General features: G+C 33.8%; 1 long non-coding RNA gene across 1 annotated transcript; it reads left to right on the forward strand.

Moving 5' to 3' along the window:
• Positions 1-1,803: 1,803 nt before the first annotated feature.
• Positions 1,804-13,509, forward strand: LOC135154116 (uncharacterized). Its single transcript, XR_010293537.1, has 5 exons — positions 1,804-1,974; positions 3,155-3,202; positions 11,217-11,261; positions 11,844-11,901; positions 12,669-13,509. It is a non-coding gene; the product is annotated as an uncharacterized LOC135154116 (long non-coding RNA).
• The last annotated feature ends 330 nt before the right edge of the window (positions 13,510-13,839 follow it).

Raw genomic sequence — 13,839 nt, forward strand, 5'->3', positions numbered from 1 at the left:
AATCAAGGTGCAAATTTGAACTATTTTAACGGCAAGTATTATGTACCTTAAAAGGTGCAAAGTTGCACCTTTGAATGTGCAGACAGTGCAGTCAAGCATTCATTGGTGCAAATAATAATAATAAAGGTGCATTTTCCACCTTTTTCCACTTAGATTACAAGATTGCTCCCCAAATGGTTGGTACTTGTATTTCATTTAGGGTTCAAAGAATTCTTAATGTGTACGGTATGATTAAACGTATTTATAGAAACTTGGTAATTTGGTAACAAATAGTAATTCCGACTAAAAATCAAAGTAACAAAGAATATATACAAAGTAACATTGATTAGTTCATTATCAGCCTACATTACCAAACTGGAGTTGAAATCAAGAAATATCTCACACGATATACATGATATAACTTATGATTAATCCTTGGTAATGTAAGCTAAGTGACTACTTATAAAAGTCTTTCCTCGCAGTATATAGGTGGGTCAGTGGGTCAGTGTTTAGAGGATATTGGACTCAGATCGTGAGGATGTGAATTCCAATCCCCGTTCTGTCATTGTCTCCACTTTGAATAAAAAAAAAAAAGGACCTGGGAGTAATTATTGTGCCGTCTATAACGTAGGCTACTTATTAACGTAGACGTATAATGTTTCCTATATGTCATTAGTTATAACAGCTTGGCGCTATACCAGCGGAAAGCTGTAGTTCCTGCGGGAGCTACAGTAACAGAAAACGAAACAGGCATATAAAGCTCCTGCCTTAAACAGGAAGATATATTATTGACCCACCATGGATCCTACTAGAACCATGGACCTATATAGGTCCATGCTAGAACTCACTTCCCAACCTGAAAACCGTTCACATTCAATTACACACACTCTGGTTCATGTCCATTCAACCATACCCCCCCCCCCTCTCTCTCTCTCTCTCTCTCTCTCACATACACACACACACCACCACACACATCCTCTCCGCACATACCCTCACGCACCCGCACGCATACATAGGCCTACCTCATCCTAGCACCCCCACACACACACATCTGGGCAATGTACGTCCGACCCCCTATTTGTGGGACCTTCGTGAAATTATCTGAGTCCTTGTTCTTTGGACAGTCTGTAATGTTATCAAAGGACCATGACTTGGTCAATTTATGAAGTGAAGTAAAACTTGAGAAAAATGGGGGTCGGACGTACAAAAGTGTTGATCATTTTATGGAATTGCCCATCTGTAAATAAGTATCAGCCCAATATAAACATAATGTGTGAAAATAAAAATAACTAAAATAGACATCATCACAAGCCATAAAGGGGATTATTAGTACATCTAGCAATTACCATTCTACATGTGGCAAAGTAACAACTTTTAAATTCAAACAGTTGTGATTGATATTACTATGTTCGAAAAAGAAATTTCTAGTCTCTTAGCAGCTGAGCCTTCAAGTGCCACGTGGAACCGTACGGAATGCGGTGGAAATGGTTTGGAGCAGTGAGATCAATCCAATTATTCGTTTTTCCTACATATATTTGAAATATCTTTTAAAACTGATGACATTCATAGTTTTTATTAAAAAACAAAGTCAATCGCCCGGCGTTGCCAACAACTTTCAATCTCTTCAGTGAAGCCGCAAATAAAAGAAGAAAAACAAACTTTCTCAAGATATGAGAAAGGAAAGAAAGTGCAATCACATCATTATTCTGCAGGTATTATTTCATTCTTCCAAAATAAATGAATTTTGTAATCGAAAATGACCGCATGAAAAACAACATACTCGTCGAAGCTTACAAATAGAGGATTGTCTAGAGATACATATTCAGACGTCAAAGACGACAACAGTATTCGCTATTAACAAGTTTATCTGACCCTGTACTCGCACGATCCTGCAACCTTTGCTCAAGTCTTGAAACAAGATGAAGTCCACGCGATTCGCCATTCCTCTCTTCATGGTACTCATCTTCATTGTTTACCAAGCTTCTTCATCTCATGGTAAGTAAATTATCACAATAAAAAAATAACACGTTTCATTACGGTAAAGGAGAATGAAACCCTGGTAACAAGTAAGCTTGATTTAAGACAGAAAAAAATTAAGAAAATAAATCAATGAAAGTTTGGAAGAAAAAAAACCCAAATAATAAGAAAGTAACGAGCATTTAAAATTTGAGATCACTAAAGATATGAACATCCTCTTATTGGCAATGCCACCAAAATGTGTGATTTCACGCTTGTACAACTTCCCGATTATTTTTTTACACATTTTACTTCAATTGTAATTTTCTCAAGTCTATCCAGAGATCAGGGTCATGTCTTACAAAGAGTTAAGTCGATGCAATCAATCTCAATTGTATGGAAATCCAATCCTCGTAATTCAAAGTTAAAAGTTTAGGGGAAGATCCTTTGCTCATACATTCCCCACATTGAGGAACAATAGCCTTCCTGAAGACATAAACTAAACCGTCTCTTTTGAGTCTTCAACATCTCAAATCTATTTTAATTCAATTTGTAGCTCTTAATGCGCCCCGGGCACTCTTCAGAGTGGTATGTGACTTTTAAAGTCACATTTTGATTATACTTATTATCTATTAATAGTTAGTTTGACATTCACTTTGTTATTTAAAACAAGACTATCAGATTAGAATCAGATTTCTAAACAAAATGAAGTATACTATTTTTATTCATTTCCATTCTTTTTTTTTAAGTGGATTAAAATTCAAAAGTTTTGAATAAAAAATTGAGTCTTTTCCGTTCATGTCGTGTAATTTCATTGTTAAATATTTCATTCTATAAACATCTGAAAAACAAGGGTTTCTCCCCCGAAGTCGCAATTGTTTCCCTAAAATGTAAAACAAAGTCGAATAACTGCTTAAACTATTCATCAATCAACCGAATTGATAGGGTATTGTTTTCAAATCTGAAAATGTATTATCATTTTCTATTATTACTACTCGTCTAAATGACTGGGTGGGATAAAATCAAACGGGAAGGTTGAAATTTGGCCGGTATAAATCATGTAGTTGAGAAGTTATTTAAGGGACGATTTCAGGATAGAACTCAATAACATGATGAGTACAGTAGGCATGTTCGTATACAGTTTCTTTTACAGGAATTTCAAGTGTCATAGGCCTACTCCGGTTTTATTCAATATGTTTGACTTTTGTTCGTCGTGTAGGTTTCGTATATACTGTTCCCAAAGATGTGGATGAGGAAAGAGCATCTGGTAAGTTTTAATCCTATACTATCTAATTGTTTTTTACGTCACATCATTGGTGCTATTGTGGAGATATAGAGATAGGGACAAAATAACGAAGAAATGTGTCAAATGAACAGACGGAGGATCAAAAGAATAACGATATAAATTGACAAATTTAACAAGGATATTAATAAGAATGAGGGTCTGTGTAAGGACTGTCTGCATGTACCCAGATCCCTGAAGCTCTGCCATTTTCTAGGTTCGAATCCTGGTCACGTCTTGCGGATGGTGGCGTTGATTCCATTCAAATCAATATTGTTTTATTATCCACTTCCAGTTTTTCATATTTACAATGATGATGCAGTTAGCATAGCCTCGTAGCATAATATGATCACATTTCAAGAACGTGTATAGAGATGAACGTAGACATTAAAATATTAAAAGCAAAATATCAGAACAAAATATAAATAATTGAAACGGATTGTGGGGCCAACTATAAAGTAGAGCTTGAATGACGTTGGAAACTGTTCAAAAGAAAGAAACACCTTAAACGTTTTCCCATGATTTTTTTTTATTAGATTTTATTTAAAAATAAATATCGATACATGTATGTCCATATCAATAAATCAAACACGAAGGAATGAAACATCTTTACTCCTAGCTTTTTCATCTTGTTTTTTTTTTTTGGGGGGGGTGTTGTATGCACTTGTACGGAAGTGTGGAAATAGTAGAGGTATTGTAGTTAACGTCTCAGTCTTATGCTGCAACACCTTTATTTTTTTATTGCTGTCTTTACTCTAAGGTCTTACTCTTCCTGATTAAATGCCTTCATTTTTCATTTTGATAAACGGATCATCCTGAAAATTGCAAATAATAAAGGCATGTCATTTTTACTCATTTTGCGTGTAATCTCTATGGGACATGACTTTTTCTCTAAACTAGATTCTACATTCCTCTATTTCGTGAGCCATATCTCCATTTTTACTTGTCACTTATCCCTAAGCTTTTAGTATGTTGTAGCTGAGATTCTAAGCTTTCGGAAATGTTGTCTTTATTTTTCGATCAGATGCCGGGATCATGCCCGTATTTCGCTTGCAAAATTGGATTCGAGATTCTCGTATTTTGAATACGTGTAAAGTCTATGGGAAATATTGGGCGTCAGACTTGCATCTCATTCAATCATGCGGGCAGGGGTTCGAGTCCGAGGGTGAACATGATTTTTTTTTTACTTTCTTGCGCACGATCAATTATAAGAATTCTAATAAATAATAGTTAAAATATTGCAAAATAAACAGATTACTAGATTTTAATTCGTCATACGGACGAATTAGGTGGTCTGTCGTATAGATAGATAAACAGAAAAAAAATATTTAAACAAATACTAGATTGAAAGATAGATAGAGAAACAGACATACATATTCAAACAGATACATATAAGATAGATAATTATATATATAGATGGATGGAAGGATGGATGGAGTGATGGATGGAGAAATTAATGATAGTTGGTTATATCAATAAAACATAGATAGACAGACAGATATATAGATTGATAGATAGAGAGAGATGAGACAGACAGAAAGATAGATATAGAAAGATAGACATATTCAAACAGATGGATATACATTAGATAAATATATAGATAGATACCCAGACAGACATACATATAGATAGATAGATAGATAGATAGATAGATAGATAGATAGATAGATAGATAGATAGATAGATAGATAGATATATAGATAGATAGATAGATAGATGGAGACAGGCTGATAGATGGATAGATAGATAGATGGAGACAGGCAGATAGATGAATAGGTAGATAGACATATTTAAACAGATATATATATATACATATATATATATATTAAACAGAGAGAGAGAGAGAGAGATAGATAGATAGACAGATAGATATACAATGTAGGTAGATAGACAGACAGACAGACATATGGATAGATAGATAGATAGAGTGAGAGAGAGAGAGAGAGAGACATATTCAAACAGATAGATATATATTATACAGAGAGATAGATAGATATGTCATGTAGGTAGATAGATAGACAGACAGATATATAGATAGAAAGATAGATAGATTTATAACATAGATAGCGGATAGATAGACGGATATGATTAGATAGATAGCCAGACAGACATACATATAGATAGATAGAGACAGGCAGATAGACGGATAGATAGATAGATAGATAGACATATTAAAACAGGTAGATTTATATATTAGACAGAGAGAGAGAGAGAGATCGATAGATAGATAGACAGATAGATAGATATACTGTACAATGTTGGTAGATAGATAGACAGACATATAGATAGATAGAAAGATAGATAGATTTATAACATAGATAGCGGATAGATAGACGGATATGATTAATATGAAAAAAGTAATTATAATCTGTTTATTTTGCAATATTTTAACTATTATTTATTAGAATTCTTATAATTGATCGTGCGCAAGATAGTTAAAAAAAAAATCATGTTCACCCTCAGACTCGAACCCCTGCCCGCATGATTGAATGAGATGCAAGTCTGACGCCTAACCGATTGAGCTAGAATATTTCCCATAAACTTTATACGTAAGCAAAATACGAGAATCTCAAATCCAATTTTGCAAGTGAAATACAGGCATGATCCCGGCATCTGATTGGAAAATGGAGGCAACATTTCCGAAAGCTTAGAATCTCAGCTACAACATACTAAAAGCTCAGGGATAACTGACAAGAAAAAATTGAGATATGGCTCACGAAAAAGAGGAATGTAGAATCTAGTTTTGAGAAAAAGTCATGTCCCATAGAGATTACACGCAAAATGAGTAAAAATGACATGCCTTTATTATTTGCAATTTTCAGGATGATCCGTTTATCAAAATGAAAAATGAAGGCTTTTTTAATCAGGAAGAGTAAGACCTAAGCTACAACATATCCAAAATTGGGCAAAAATTGACCAATATTCACGGAGTTAGAGCCAAAATAGCATAATTATTATGATGTCATAACACGCAAAATTAATATTTTGATTTCCGACGCCATTTTGATGACGTCATAATATAATTGAGGGTAAAATGAGACATGAAATTATATTTCTTATTCATACTCTATCAAAAAATGAAAAAAAAAATGGGGGGTCCCTATGCGTTCTAAACAGCTACAGTGAATTTTTAATAGGCATGTTTTTGCCCATATATCGCCTATAGTGAGAGCTCGCGCGCACACGTGCTGTAAACTTTAACAGGTGTTTATTTCATTATTAATGGTCGTAGAGGGTTGATCAAGGTATCAAACTGCTCAGAATTATGTTATCAATGCAATGATATAAAAAAAAACGGTGTTTCTGCGTTTCATTAAGGCGTTACGCGCAGAATCGCGCGCGCAAACGTGTGCGCGCGCACATTTTTGAAATGCTTAGAATGACCTAAAACGTACTCTACTTTGGTCAAAAAGTGATTTTGAGCATTTTAAAATTTTGACGCGCGCGTACGCGCGCGTCGTGACCTCCAGATGACCTTTGATGACATTAATTAATTACCCTTGACCTGAAGTTGATGTCATGTAAATTTGATTGATTTTTGATAATTGATAATGGAGATATGATTGATAATGTGATTTTACAAAATGGCGTCTAGATGACGTCATCATGATTTGATGACCTTGAAAAGCCTTTTTTGGCGTTTCCATGACAGATCCTATATATGAAATGAAATTCAATGAAATCGACATGGTCAAATTCGAGATATCTTGGTGACAAATATATGGCCATTAGAAATAAATAATAAAAATAAAAATAAAGAAAATTCTGACGAAATCAAGAGGTGATCTGTCAGAGACAGACCACCTAATAATTACTTTTTTTCATATTATATCTATCTAATCATATCCGTCTATCTATCCTCTATGTTATAAATCTATCTATCTTTCTATCTATATATCTGTCTGTCTATCTATCTACCTACATGACATATCTATCTATCTATCTCTCTGTCTAATATATATCTATCTGTTTGAATATGTCTCTCTCTCTCTCTCTCTCTCTCTCACTCTATCTATCTATCCACATGTCTGTCCGTCTGTCTATCTACCTACATTGTATATATATCTGTCTATCTCTCTCTCTCTCTCTCTCTCTAATATATATATATATATATATCTGTTTAAATATGCCTATCTACCTATCCATCTATCTGCCTGTCTCCATCTATCTATCTATCTATTTATCTATCTATATGTATGTCTGTCTGGGTATCTATCTATCTATTTATCTAATATATATCCATCTGTTTGAATATGTCTATATTTCTATATCAATCTATCTGTCTGTCTGTCTCATCTCTTTCTATCTATTTATCTAACTATCTATATATCTGTCTGTCTATCTATGTTTTATTAATATAACCAACTATCATTTATCTCTCCATCCATCACTACATCCATCCATCCATCTATATACATAATTATCTATCTTTTATGTATCTGTTTGAATATGTATGTCTGTTTAAATCTTTCAATCTAATATTTGTTTAAATATTTTTTTCTGTTTATCTATCTATACGACAGACCACCTAATTCGTCCGTATGACGAATTAAAATCTAGTTTATTTATTTATTTTTCGCACCTATGTTTGTCGCCAAGTTTTCTCCGAATCGGCTCAATCAATTTTGCTGAATTTTTCGTCATGTATAGAATTTATCATAGAGACGGCATACGTAGCTTTTCAAGGTCACCTGGTCATGATGACGTCATCTACGCGCCATTTTGTAAAATTCTTAATTTGATCTACATTTAACGAATAATCAATAGTCAATCAAATAAACTTTAGGTCAAAGGTCGTCTGTCAATGTCATCAAAGGTCATGTAAAGCAGTAAAGGTCATGACGCGCGCGTCAAATTCAGGTCATTTCAAGCATTTCAAGATTTTGCGTGCGCGCACGTATGCGCGCGTTTTCGTGCGTAACGGCGTTACGCATCATAAATTTGCTGTTTTTTCTATGCGTATCTATTATTGATATGATTTTTATCACATTGATACCTCGATCAGCTCTCTACAATCATTAATGAGGGAATGAGCACCCATTAAAGTTTGCAGCACGCGTGCGCGCGAGCTCTTTCCATAGGCTCTATATGGGCAAAAACATGCCTATTAAAAATTCACTGTAGCTCTTCAGAACGAACGGGACCCCCAATCTTTTTTTCATATTTCAATAGAGTATGAATCATAGATATGATTTCATGTGTCATTGGACCCTAACGTATATTATGACGTCATCAAAATGGCGTCGGAAGTCAAAATATCAATTTTGCGTGTTATGACGTCATTACAATTATGCAAATGTGGCTCTAACTCCGTGAATATTGGTCAATTTTCGCCCAATTTTGGATATGTTGTACCTTAGGTCCTATTCTTTCTGAGTTATTGCCTATTTCGTGAGCTTTATCTCCATTTTTTTCTTGTCAATTATCCCTGTGCTTTTAGTATGTTGTAGCTGAGATTCTAAGCTTTTGGAATGTTGCCTTCATTTTCAGATCAGATGCCTGGATCATGCCCGTATTTCACTTGCAAAATTGGATTTGAGATTCTCGTATTTTGCTTACGTGTAAAGTCTATGGGAAATATTCTAGCTCAATCGGTTAGGCGTCAGACTTGCATCTCATTCAATCATGCGGGCAGGGGTTCGAGTCTGAGGGTGAACATGATTTAAAAAAAAAAAATTTACTATCTTGCGCACGATCAATAAGAATTCTAATAAATAATAGCTAATATATTGCAAAATAAAACAGATTATAATTACTTTTTTGATATTATATCTATCTTATCATATCCGTCTATCTATCCACTGTCTATGTTATAAATCTATCTATCTTTCTATCTATCTATCTGTCTGTCTATCTATCTACCTACATGACATATCTATATATCTCTCTGTCTAATATATATATCTATCTGTTTGAATATGTCTCTCTCTCTCTCTCTCACTCTATCTATCTATCCATATGTCTGTCTGTCTATCTACCTACATTGTAGGCCTACAGTATATCTATCTATTTGTCTATCTATCTATCGATCTCTCTCTCTCTGTCTAATACATATATCTATCTGTTTAAATATGTCTATCTATCTATCCATCCATCTATCTATCTATCTATATCTTTCTATATGTATGTCTGTCTGGCTATCTATCTATCTATCTATCTATTTCTCTAATATATATCTATCTGTTTGAAAATGTCTATACTTTCTATATCAATCTATCTGTCTGTATCTCGCTCTTTCTCTCTCTCTCTCTCTCTCTCTCTCTCTCTATCTATCTATATATCTGTCTGTCTATCTATCTTTCTATATGTCTATATTTATCTATCTATCTTTCTTTCGATCTATCTCTCTATCTGTATGTCTGTCTGTATGTCTCTCTATCTATCCGATTTTCTCTAGCTATGTTCTATCTATCTATATATCGTTCGTATATCTATCTGTTTGAATTTTTCTATCTGTCTATCGATCCATTTATCTTTCAATTTAATATATATTTACGTGTTTCAATTGTTATGTATGTTTATCTATCTTACTTATGTGTATCTGTTTAAATATGTATGTCTATCTGACTGTCTATTTATCTTTCAATCTTCTATATACTCTTTTGTTTAAATAATTATGTAAATAACTATGTATGTTTATCTACTAGTATTTATCTTTCTACGACAGACCACCTAATTCGTCCGCATGACGAATCAAAATCTAGTTCACCTTGGTTTTTTTTTTTGGGGGGGGTGTTGTATGCACTTGTATGGAAGTGTGGAAATAGTAGAGGTATTGTAGTTAACGTCTCAGTCTTATGCTGCAACACCTTTATTATTTTTATTGCTGTCTTTTTCCATGCGTAACGCTTTTCTATGCAATAAACATGTATCATTCTGTTATTCATCATCATGGTATTATTACGTATTATGTGTTTGCAAATTTGCAATATAAAATGAAATAATGATAACAATCACACTCAACCACACACACACACCCGCACACAGTTCATAATGGTTAAAACTTTCGGCTGGAACGCAGACTAATCCACTGTATCCACTGTGACGTACGTATGCAGGTATCAATCATAAAATTTATATAACAGAAAAAAGAGGGGGTGATAAAAAAAACGAAAGGGAAATATTTGGATTAAATACAAAGGACAGCAAATTAGTGAATGAAAAAAGCGGTCGGTGACTTTTGCGTTTATTCCATCATTGAAAACGCCACCATTGCGAATGTAATATTATATTATATATATGGCCCAGTCGATTAGTCTCTGGACTTTTAAACAGAGGATCTAGGTTTCGAATCCTTGCCATGGCATAGACCCTTCAGGAATATAATTAATCTTCAATGTGCTGCAATCAGCCCAGGTGAGGTAAATGGGATATCGTCAGGAAGTAATCGCTTTGTGAAACTATCTCTATTATATATACTTGAAAGTCAAACTATATCAATTTTGTACTATGCACGACAGTAAAACAAAATGAATTGAACTGAAGAGGGGGGATTATTTTCATTAATTGATTTCTGGGTGTCTGACGCTTTGTAACAGACAATATGTCATGAAAGGTCAGGCAATGAGCGATCACCCAATGGTTTCCAATAACGAACTTAAACCTGGAAACATCGGCCAGATTCGTTATCATGCATTAAATGTGCCAGACAAAGTGAATATTCAGTCTTTTTTTTTTTGGTTTTTATCGTCGATATTCACTATTGTTAGGTCTGATCTCACCGGAAAATGTTATTATAAAAAATATTAACACTGTCGATATAGTGATTCGAATTTTCGAACCCGTGTTATTACGACTCTGCAGTTTGACGCCTTATACGGTTGTACCACTCCATCAGGAGTAATTTACGGATATTAGATTGTCCTCAAAAGAGGAGACTCTTTATACTGCTGATGTTCTTGGTAGTAGGCATCTTCCTGCCGATATGAAGATTGCTCTGCGTGTGAGTGTTGAGACACCATATTAATCTTTATGTTAATATTATTTTTCATCAATGTAGCTGAAGTGCGCGAGGACCGTAGGAATGTGAAACTTGAAGAGTCTGGTGAGTATTATAGTATGCCTTTAGTGTTTGCTGTGATACATCCTCGTGGTAGTATTGTGAAGTAGTTGTTATCATTTCAGGACAATTAACAGTGATCTGACTGCAAATAAGATGGTATTAAATCATAAGAGTTACCCATAAATATTTTTATCATTATTTGCCATTCCAATAATCTTCACTATATTAGTATCATTACTTTCATTATTGATACTAATATTATTATATTTAGTGTTCCTTAACCGTTATAATCATCATCATCATCATCATCATCATCATTATTATTATCAGTATTACTATCATCACCATCATCGTCATCATAATCATTGTTACGATCAGTATCATAATAATGTATTCAAAAGCCCATTATTAGCGGTTGCAGTAACCATTTTACACATAATAATATAGGCCTATTTGAACATTTCCGTTATTAATGGAGATCTTTAATCAGAAACAGTAAATTAATATCAATGTGTTCCTAACTAATCAAAATCAGTTTGGAATACAATAATGTATCAATTTGTATTCGTAATATTTTTTTCCACTTTAAACTTATTACCATCTTATTTTCTTGTATCTTTGCAGTTGAGGAAAGTGATTGTCCTCCCGGCCTGTGGTGTGGTTCGATGTAAAAATGGCAGAGGTAAAAATTGCAGAACGTAAAAATGGCAGGGGTAAAAATTGCAAAAGGTAAAAATTGCAGTGGCAAAAATGGGAGGGGTAAAAATTGCAGAACGTAAAAATGGCGGGGGTAAAAATTGCAGGAGAAAAATTGCAGAAGGTGAAAATTGCAGAAGGTGAAAATTGCAGAAGGTAAAAATGACAGTGGTAAAATTTGCACAAGGTGAAAATAGCAGGGGTAGAAATAGCAGAAAGTAAAAAAAAGTCAGAGGTAAAAATTGCACAGGTAATACCATTTGTACCTGGCACCTGTGGTGTGTCAGCTAGTACTCACGAAATAACAACAATCTGATGTGGTTTTGGGGTGTTTTAGGGGAATTTTCCATGATTTTCTAATAATTGCGCTTCCTTTCTGCAAAACAGGGCAAGTTTACCCCCCCCCCAAAAAAAAAATGTATATATTTAAATGAAAAAAATCCAACAACATAACGCTGGAAACTTCATAAAAATCAGATGTAAAGTATGAAAGTTATGACATTTTAAGTTTCGCTTATTTTCAAAAACAGTTATATGTACAATCTGGTCAGTATGCCAATCAGGGGTCTCTGACGATATCTAGAAATCGCCGCATTGATCGATAGTCAAATTGCGTTTGACAGTGGATGTATAAATCCTAAAAAGGTTAAATACACTTTTAGATATAATTTTGTCATGATTTTCTGGTAAAAGCCTTAATTAAGTATCAAATTTTTTATCGATTGATTATTAAATTTTCTCTTTTTTACACAGGAAATGCGGGAGGACCGAATGAAAACTGAAAATGGGATTAGGATTGACATATGTCATAATGTCGACAAACGTAATCGATAATCTTGAATGCATTCATATTCCATCATCAAAATCTGCAGTAGTGCATCATTATTTTGAATCAGCGTTGTTAATCACATAAATGTTTATCATGTTCACTATGACCGAGAAATACGATTACAACATCAGCTTAACTTACTTACTAACTCAAAGGTCAAGTCCACCCAAGAAAAATGTTTATTTTAATCAACAATGGTATTACCACAAAGTCATGTTCAGGGAGGAATAAAACCTTTTTTTACAGGACAACGGGGAGAAAATTATGAAATTTCATTTTTCATATAATAAACTACAAAAAATAGTGAGTGAGTGATGTCATCAGTCCTCTCATTTGCATACCGACCAGGATGTGAATATAACAGTTTTGTGAGATTAAGCGAAAATTAAAAATATAAATATTTCTTTATTCTACATCCGATTTTGATGAAATTTTCAGTGTAATGCTTGTTTGATTTTTCTTTTTTTTTTCAAATCAACTTTTTGTAGGGATGGACTTGTCCTATAATAAACTCTCAATAATTTCAGCATTATCTCAATCATAACAATCATTATTTTTTTGTTGCAGACCTACAAATTGGCGGGTTACATTATTAATTCTCTTAAATGCACAGACACCAGAATATATTTAGCAAGAGTGACATGAAATCATGTGTAATCCATTAAAATAATATACAAAGATGAAAAATAATGTATATCTTGTTATTTCAAATTGTCATATTTTTGAAAAGGTGTTCAAATATATCGCTTTCTTATGTGCTGACTTACATAGTGTGCTGATATGTTACCCCATATAAAGGCCTATGTGAGTGTAAAGTATACGTCATATTGCAGCAACTTAATAACTTTATTCCCAAACAGGAATACTTTGAAAATGTGTGTGTGGGGGTGTGGATAGTAGTGTGAGCGAGTTTGTAATGACGTACTTCTTGAGAAAATTTTCTTGCATTTTATCCACAACCGGGGACGTCCTACCTTCGGGGAGTCCCCGGTTGATGGGTAAAATGCAAGAAACTTTCCGATCTCATTTCAATTCGTATATACAGTGCGTCCCAGAAAAAACGAAACCGAGATTAAGCGATGATTTATCATAACT

This window comes from Lytechinus pictus, chromosome 5, assembly GCF_037042905.1.
Source record: "Lytechinus pictus isolate F3 Inbred chromosome 5, Lp3.0, whole genome shotgun sequence".
NCBI classification, from domain to species: domain Eukaryota; kingdom Metazoa; phylum Echinodermata; class Echinoidea; order Temnopleuroida; family Toxopneustidae; genus Lytechinus; species Lytechinus pictus.